The 8,228-nt window shown below is 36.8% G+C and overlaps 1 protein-coding gene and 1 long non-coding RNA gene across 2 annotated transcripts in view; one reads left to right on the forward strand and one right to left on the reverse strand.

Annotated features, from left to right (window-relative positions):
- Nucleotides 1–7,861, forward strand: part of LOC128247324 (uncharacterized) — a 9,282-nt gene extending 1,421 nt beyond the window's left edge. Inside the window, exon 2 of the long non-coding RNA XR_008263705.1 lies at nucleotides 7,011–7,861. This is a non-coding gene — a long non-coding RNA (uncharacterized LOC128247324). The remainder of the gene's footprint in view (nucleotides 1–7,010) is intronic.
- LOC106878243 (nuclear hormone receptor family member nhr-48) overlaps nucleotides 1–8,228 on the reverse strand; it is a 329,560-nt gene that overhangs the window by 139,925 nt on the left and 181,407 nt on the right. The window lies entirely within an intron of this gene.

The following is an 8,228-nucleotide window of genomic DNA, read 5'->3' on the forward strand; positions in this document are numbered from 1 at the left end:
AAAAAAAAAAAAAGGAATTCGCAAGTTATTCCATGTTAAAGTTGTCGTATTTCTGTAATTTCAACCAATCACTGACGTCTATTCAGCTGAATAGAGTTACTGCTGGGCGGTCATAAAAATGTTATTCCCTGTGACATATTTCATCCGGTTTAATCGTAATTTATACGCATATATTGTTTATATAATAAATTACGCTGTGCGTATCTATGTGTGTAACAATTTTAGAGTTCGGATTCTAGAGTTAGGGTTAGTTTTAGGGTTAGGGTTACGGTTAACAGTCTAGTTAGGGTTAGGGGATTAATACGATATACACCGTTACAGCGCTAACTGTTTTCAACTGAATAGACGTCAGTGGTTAGTAGAAATTATCGAATTATAAGACAATTTTTTACATGAAATAAATTCGAATACAAAAATATTTTTCTGTTCTATAACACAAAATAGATAAGTATACGAAGTTTGAAAGTCTTTCCGTACCAAAAACACTACATAAAACATAAATGAAAACTGGCGCCCCCGTTTTAAAATAGATCCTGAAATTCTCACTGCATGCTTTCAGTTATTTTCTTATTTTAATGACTTAATCGTGGAAAAAAGGACTGTGCAGCTAACCTTTTCATGGCCTGAGAGATTGGTGGGAGGAAGTTATCATATTGCTGGACACTAGATACAAATGTTTGCAGCAGGATAGAATTTGCTGTAAGCAAGTAAGAGCTAGATGATTATGTTAAAAATTTTACACAATTAATGACCGTTCAGGTCTTCGTGATTCTGAATAGAAAATAAATCTGCAGTAAATTGAGGAGTCTATATTTAGGTAAAAAGCATACAATAACAGGATAAAAACAAACAAGAGTAAACTTAACGTGATTAAGCTGTGAAGAAAAAAATAAATCGACGTTTCGCATAGTCATCATTCGTCAAGATAAAAGGAAAGAGAAGAAAAAGAATAAAATTAGGTGAGGAAAATTCTATATTGAGTCAGAGATATGATAAGGTAGAACAGTAGACAGGAAATGGGTGTAGTAAAAAAGGATATTCTTTTTCAGCAGAGAAGAGTGAGCGTGCGGTAAGAAAAGTATGAGTGAAAAGTGTAGTAGAAGGTAGTGAAGTATGCGTGAAATATGCTAACCATGTAAGCATTGAAGATATTAGATATCCTAGATTCATTATAAACGAGTGGTGATCAGGGCAGAAGCGCCTTTGATTCTAGTTTTGTTTGATCTGTAATCAAACAACGACGAAACCATACGCTAGCTTCCATTGAGTTTACCAGTCTGACAATCATTTACTACCAATTATTTGTTCGCTTTCAATTCTTTGTAAGTTCAACTTGCCAGGTCAGATGACAAATGTAGTACAGCTTTGTGAAAGGTTACAATACAGTATTAATTGTTGTGGTGGTTTGGCCCTAATTCAGCTTCTCGTCTTTTTTGTATATCTAGGACTAAATTGACCAATGTATGCTTTTTTGTATTTCAAGATTGAAGTGTGTAATTTGAGTGAATTAGTTTGCTAGATCTAGAAATTCGAGCAACTGTGCAGAGATTCCCTCTACCCACTGTCGATCCAATACAAGATTTAAGGAATGCAACACGGCATACACTGACGGCAAAATAAAACTCATGTAGGAAATAGTGTCAGAACTAAAAAAAGATTAGGAAAAATAATATTTTTGTCATCATTTGGTTGTTGCTGCTGTTAAGGCTGGAAGCTGGAGGAATCGTTGGCACGATGACAAAATGCTTAGCGGCATTTCGTCCGTCTTTACTTTCGGAGTTCAAATTCCGCCGAAGTCGACTTTGCCTTTGATCCTTTCGAGATCGATAAAATAAGTACCAGTCAAGTACTGGGATCGATGAAATTAACTACCCCTCCCCTACAATTTCACGCTTTCTGCCAATAATAGAAACGGTTATTATTATTATTGTTGTTGTTGTTGTTACTGTTCCCATTCAGTCGGTCTGAAACACAATATTTTTAACGAGGCCGGAAACCGTTTTGTAAATCTCTTTGAGTAGACAGGATTTGGTTTGAATATAATGACAAAAGGGTGGGGGAGGAGAGAAGGATTAACATCATCACGAAGAAAAAACTAAAAACAAAAAAAGAAGAGGAAGAATAAAGCAGCCATTTGTTACGACTGATGACAAATATGTCAAACTTATGCTTTAACAGACCGTTGAATAATGACACAGATTAAGAGAAGTCTGACAGTTTAACGTAGTCATTCATCAATATACAGTAGTTTTAGCCCTCTACCGGCGTGATTCATTTAAGCAAATCAATCGTCCTTCACGACCCCCACCCCACATTTTTTTTTTTTTTTTAGATAAAAGGATTCAAATAAAAATAAATTTACCAAAAGTATTATAAATTCCATATTTGATCCATTTTCTAGGTGAAATACAGATTCTTCAATATTTCTTTACCATCATGCTTTTTTTTTTCCTTCTGTCTGTTTCTCTGTATAAACACATAACTTAGAAGCAGCGCCACAGATGTATCAACACAACACACACGAGATTGAAACAGCCGACATCATGCACTTCTCATGAGGAATTCCAGAAGAAGCTTCGTGAGACCACTCCTGAGACGCTTCAGAAAAAAGAAAAACCGTAGGAAAACAGTTTATAGCAGAGACTCCAACAAATAAGATCTGAAGAAGGAATTCTAATTCCGAAATATCATCGGACTATAGTTTACCAAGTTACAACAGGCATACAGTCCATTTTTTGTTCTATAGTGCATTGTTATACCTTCCTAAACTTTTTATTCTTTACAAACAATACACAATGCTTCAAGCGAACTACAATATTCTCCTAAACATATTAATGTTCATTTTAGCATATTATTAGATATTAAAGTATTTCAAAGGTAAAGGATTTCGTCTTTGAGGCCCAGCGACAATTTAGAGAGGGTAGATAACAAGTAGCATTAAACAAAACGCATACACATCCCACGTGATCGTCCACACTATTCGCATATTGTTATACATCGCAGGTCACTATGTGCTTTATAACAGATTTTAGCTTTTGAATGATCCCACCTTGCTGGCTAGGCGAGCAGTCCAACATTATGTGTGTGTGTGTGTGTGTGTGTGTGTGTAGGCGGCGAGCTGGTAGAATCGTTAGCACGCTGGGCGGAGTGCTTAGCGGTATTTCTGAGTTCAAATTCTGACAAGATCGACTTTGCCTTTCATCCTTTCGGGAGGTCGATAAATTAAGTACCAGTGAAACACTTGGGTCGGTGTATTCGACCAGTCCCTTCCCAAATTTCAGGCCTTGTGCCTATGCTCTTTCATTGTTTCAGTCATTTGATTGCGGCCATAATGAAGTACCGCCTTTAGTCGAACAAATCGACCCCACGAGTCATTCTTTGTAAGCTAAGTTACGGGGACGTAAACACACCAGCATTGGTTGTCAAGCGATGATGGGGGGGGGGCTGACACACACACACACACATATATATGTATGTATGTATGTATGTATGTATGTATGTATAAATGTATATGTATGTGTGCATATATATATATATATATATATATATATATATATGTGTGTGTGTGTGTGTGTGTGTGTGTGTGTGTGTGTGTGTGTGTGTGTGTGTGTAGGTTGAAAATATGTGGAAAACATATAAAATGTGGAAGAGAAATGCCTTCGTTTTAATTTTAAAAATTCCAATTTTTTAAAAATATATTTTTGTCCATCTTTATACGTTTCTCAATCGGTTTAATATCACCACCTGACACCTCGACTATCCTTAGTGGAGTTCACTTAGTTGCAAGTACTGAAGCTGATCTTCGGTTTGAGGGTTCCCTTCTTCCCACAAATCTCATCCAGAGCACAGACACTGCCTTCTTCCTCTCTGACTTAAAGGGTTTTTAAAAACTAGAATACTAAAATTATTTCGCTCCTTTACTAGTTTTTTTTTTTTTCGGCCAGTGGATTCTGACCATGCTAGAACACCATAATGAAAGCTAAAATAAAATAAAAACATGCCACAGGTGGAGGAATATTTAAAATCTTCGGCAGCCGGCATTATCTTTGCCTTAAAGCAATATGACTGTCCTTCACTGTTTTGCCAGCTGTGTAAGATCTAAGTTTTGACTAAAGGTGGGGAATTTGTACTAGTTAGCCTCTACTTCTCTCAAACAAATTTAACAAGTTTGTTTTTCTATCGCGAGTGAGGAAAACTAAACAAAAGAAAACATTTCAGAAAGAAAAGTTGTCAACTTGAGATAAAAAAAAATTAAAAAAAGTTGTTTAAACCCTGCGAGGGTGGGCTGAAAAATTCGTAGGCTGACGATGAAGGAGTGATGTCAGAGCTGTAAAATCTTACATGCTTTAATTTCAATTCTTAATAATTGCATTATTTCTTTCCAGGTAAATTAACATGTGACTCTTCAAAGAAGACTTCAAAAGTATCTAGTAGCGATTTCTCTTGAAAATCAACAAAATTTGAGGGCTTAGCCCCCAACATGATAAAAGGGCTTAGCCTCCAACGACATTCATGCTGACATGTTTGCTACATTAGGGGTTGACGCTCCAGCTTTATGAACAGTGCAAAAATGAGTAGCTGAAATTAGGGAGGGAACGGAGAGTCTTGGAGATAACCCAAGGTCTGGACATCCTTCAACTGTCACCACGTGCAGATGGATGACAGGCGACTGACTATAAATCAAATAGCCAATGCTATTAGCATATCCCACGAGAGAGTTGAGAATATTCTGCACAATGAACTTGATATGAAGAAAGTTTCTGCTCGGTGGGTTCCACGTCTTCTGACATCTGATAAAAAAGTGCACCAGGCTGATCACATCACGGGGAAATCTGACATTATTTTGGGCAGATCCAGCTGGTTTCCTTGAACGCTTCCTAATCGAGGATGAGTGCTGGCTTCATAACCGAGACAATCTATGCAGTAGAAACACCTCTCCTCACCTGATGAAAGAAGGCCAAGGTCGTTTCAGCTGCAGGGAAGGCGATGGCCTCATTTTTTGTGACGCAAAGGGCATTGTGTTTATTGACTACCTTGACAAAGAGCACACCGTCAATGGAGAGTACTACATCAACTTCCTGGGGTAGTTTCGAAAGGCTATCACGACCAAACACCTAAGAAAACTGACGTTAGGATGTTAGGATGTTAGCCTCTCATTCTGGCTCAGTCACGGACCAACTGCAGCACACAAGCTTTTCTGAATGGCACGCTGAACGAAAAATTACCTTGAATATTTTTTTAGCAGTGCAGCCCTCCTCGTATGCAAACCGCTTCTCGAAAACGGTCGCCCATGCCTGTTCTATCTGATCGACAAACCAAGTGGAGATAACATCGATGGCTCGAGATAGGAAGAAGTAAAAATAACAGTCGTTCAACCTAGATAACAGAAATCCTCATTAAGATACTGACAAAACATTTCCACGATACTCATATGATATATAAATAAATACTTTTATATTTAACAGAATTTTAAGACATTCCTGAACAACGACAACAAAAAGAAACAAAAGCACGAACTGCTTTTTTCCGTTATTATGTAAGGAGATTGGATTAGATACGGTTTGATCCAATATTTCACACAGAATTTCAGCAGGTTGTAACAAGCTATTATGCTATTAGAAAAGCACTAAAACCAGTCACTCAGCCTCTTTTGACCTTCAGTAATGATATTAAGAGAGAGAAAAAATCATTACTGACTAGATAGATAGCTATATATATATATATATATATATATATATATATATATATATATATATATATAGATAGATAGATAGATAGATAGAAGGAGGGAAGGAAAAGAGAGAAGGCGAGGGAGAAAAAAGGTTCAGCAAAGCTAATTTGAGCAGTAGCTTTGTTATCTAATATAACGTATGCTCACTAAAACACACTTGAAATACAATAATAGATATGGTTTTAAACCAATAATATGGACTTCATCATGACATACTTTTTTCTCGTTTGGTGTGTTGCGTAAAGGATGTGCCTGTGTGTGTGAGTGTGTACTTGCATTATGGGTCACATGTATTTACGCAAGTGCTCGTGGATTCAGAGTGTGCATGAAGTATGCTCGTATATTCATCTATGTCAGATTTTCCGGTTTAGCTAAACAAGCACTGTATAGTTACTTGATTTATCATATTCAGCTATGTGTGTTGTGTTGTATTCAATGTGCATTACATATGCATGAGAGTTGTCTGCGTTACAAGTATGCTTTCAACTGTGTTAAATATGCATCTTCATGTAATATACGTTGTGTAGTTAGGTAAGTGTGCCACGTATGTCGTATGCACTTGATAATCACATTACAAAAAAAAAATACTAAACGTATACATACGTATATCAACGTTTTCACGCTAATTATATTTAATTAAAGAAATTAATTACATCTTGGATCGAGATACATAATAACAGGTATTGAATTACAAAACTAAGCCAACCCTTTCTTACAGAGCTGAAAATGACACAAACTTACAGAAGATGAAGATGGAGAGAAAACAATAACAGTCATGATAATTATGAAATTATTCAGTGGAAGTTTTTAAAGCAAGACAATATATACTTAGGGGTAGGCGTGGCTGTGTAGTAAGAAACTTGCTTCCTAACCATATGGTTCTGGGTTTAGTCCCACTGCGTGGCACCTTCGGCAAATTAACTTCTACTATAGCCTTGAGCCGACCAAAGCCTTGTGAGTGGATTTGGCAGACGGAAACTGAAAAAAGCCCGTCGTATATATATGTGTGTGTGTGTTTACATCCCCGTAACTTACCGGTTCGGTATAAAAAGACCGATAGAATAAGTACTTGGCTTACAGAGAATAAGTCTTGGAGGCGATTTCTTCCACTAAAACCTTTTAAAGTGGTGCCCCAGCATGGCAGCAGTCAAATAACTGAAACAAGTAAAAGAATAAAATATATACAGGTATATATACAGGGTGCATAAAGTATTTGAGGACATACCCTTTTTGGGTCATTGCTGCATTTTTTGCTAACTCTGTATAATCTTTGTTTCAGAAAATAATAATGGCACACCCTCAGCTTACTCAAGAAATGAAGAAGCATGCTATTATTGTGGTTATAAAAGCTGAGCATAGCGATTTAGAAATATTTTGATTTTTAAAAGTTACCAGATCTTTCGTCTACAAAGTTTGTAAGAAACTATAGACTGAAGATGGAAACGTGTCACCAGTATCAAAGCATAAAAAGCATTCTAAACGCTCTGAAATCATCAGAACACCTGGATTTATCCAGCAAGTTCAACCGACCATTGATTACAGTCCCAGAAAGTCCATGAGGTAAATTGCAGAAGATCTCCATGTATCAGAAGGAACAATCAGAAATGTTGTCCACAAAGACATCAGATAGAAGTCTTATTTGATGAGGAAAAGTCAATTTGTGAGAAAAAGTAAAAAAAAAAATCACTACATCAGATCTAAAAGCCTCTTAAACAAACTGAAGACAGTGTTTACAATGGAAGGCCATATGAGTTTCAATAATAAGACTCTGCACTATCACATAGAGCTCTATGGCTGAAAATGTTCATGATCAGATAACCCCTAACGTTTGGCCTCCTAATTCCCCAGATCTCAATCCACTGGACTATTACATGTGGAGCGTTGTTGAGAGAGAGAGAGAGGTCAATGAACACGCCCATAACATCAAATATTCATTGAAAGCCACCATCGTCAGAGTAATGTCCAAAATGAACCAGGACCACTTGATTCAAGCATGTAGATGAATTAGGTCTCATATAGAAGCAGTTGTTGAGCTGAAGGTGGCTTTATTGAATAATATTACAGAAAAGAAGGGTTATTTTTTATCCTCATATAGCATTTTTTGATAAATAAAGTTATTATCCGTTATTATATATGTTTTTTTTTATAAACATAAATCTGTCCTCAAATATCTTACGCACCCTAGCGTTCGAGACATACACACTTCACGTCTGGCTGTACAGCCTTTTTGTTTGTTTATTTCACCGTTTCGTTTTCCTGTCTTGTTTTCCGTCCGCCACTACCCTCCACGAAAATAATTTAATTTGTGTTCGTGGGAAGAACCATTTTAACGATGCGTACTGCCTTAATTCTTCGAAACGCCGGAGTTTTAATGGTGGCAGCTGATGGAGGGGATGTTTCTATGTGGCCTGCTTGTTTGTTGCACCTTGTTTACCATTTTTGTCCTTGTTCTTTTGCCACGTCATGTACCCAGTTATGTATCTATATGTACATGTGG

The sequence above is a fragment of the Octopus bimaculoides genome, chromosome 3 (assembly GCF_001194135.2).
Source record: "Octopus bimaculoides isolate UCB-OBI-ISO-001 chromosome 3, ASM119413v2, whole genome shotgun sequence".
Taxonomy (NCBI): domain Eukaryota; kingdom Metazoa; phylum Mollusca; class Cephalopoda; order Octopoda; family Octopodidae; genus Octopus; species Octopus bimaculoides.